Below are 1,339 nucleotides of genomic sequence, written 5' to 3'. Positions count from 1 at the left end.
GTGACTGTGGTGTGATTTAGTGGTACTTTATTTTGATGGTTTTACTTGAAAAATACATTAGGCCAGCTTTTAATTGGCAAATTTGTCCACGCATGTATTACTAAACATTTCACTATTGAAAATTTTGATTGCAAAATGCCAAAAAATTAATGTAAAAATCCCTGTACATGTACATGCACAGGGATTTTTTCAGAAATTGGCATATTTTTTTAAATGGTCATAACTTGAAAAATTTAATTCAGAATCAGCTCAAACTTTGTACATAGCATAAGTGGGTGGGGCATTTATAACTTTCAATAAGTGGTTATTAACTATTAATAACTTGTAATTAACTTTTTATAATAATTATAATGAATTAAGACAAAATGTTGATCTGTTCTTATCTCCGTTTTCAAATCTGTTCTTATCTCCACTTCTACCTGTACTGTTCCACTGCTTTGTGGATGAGAAGATAGTTGGTTGGGGCAGTTTAAAATTGTAGTTAAGAAGAGACAGCTGCTAATGCTGCTTACTCATTGTCCTTTTTTCAGTGCACATGTTATGTGGTTTTAAAGATTAAAGAAGCCATAATAAGCACACACACAAGTTTATTTAAGATGATGCATATGAATTTCATTATCTAATTATGAATCTCATTATCTTATAAAGTTGATGCCTGGGCAAAAACCCGGGCTTGCCCAGGTTCAGATCCACCCCTGATTACTAGTAGTCCTAAATACCCTCAAGCGAATGGAGAAGCTGAAAGAGCAGTCCAGACAGTAAAGAGGCTTCTACTTAAATCAGAAGACCCTTATTTAGCTCTTTTGTCATACAGGACTACTCCACTGAAGTTGGGATTTAGTCCAGCAGAACTACTAATGGGAAGAAACCTTAGGACCACACTTCCAACCACAAACAAACAACTGAAGCCACACATACCTAATCAAAGGTCAGTAAGGTTCAAGGATAGTAATCTAAAAGCTTCTCAAATGAGACATTATGATATAAGACACAGAGCAAGGGAACAACAACCCCTCACTACAGGAGATCAGGTCTGGATTCCAGATCAACAGAGGCAGGGAACTGTTCAAAGGGATCAGTCTACTCGATCTTACACTGTGGAGACCTCTGCAGGAATCGTCAGACGAAATAGAAGAGATTTGAATATTCTCCCGTCTTCAGTACCAGCCCAAGAGGAAACTGATCTACCTGATGTTGATACTCAACAAGAGGATCACTCAACGAATACCTCTGAGACTTGAGACGAACCAAGAAGAAGTTCTCGTCACACTCGTCCCCCAGATAGATATAGAGTCTGGTTGAATGGATAAAGACCATTAACAGACTGAGGGGAGATGTG

The sequence above is a fragment of the Amphimedon queenslandica genome, unplaced genomic scaffold (genome assembly GCF_000090795.2).
Source record: "Amphimedon queenslandica unplaced genomic scaffold, v1.1 AMPQUscaffold_12374, whole genome shotgun sequence".
In the NCBI taxonomy this organism is placed as follows: Eukaryota; Metazoa; Porifera; class Demospongiae; order Haplosclerida; family Niphatidae; genus Amphimedon; species Amphimedon queenslandica.
Note: the sequence above shows the minus strand (reverse complement) of the source record.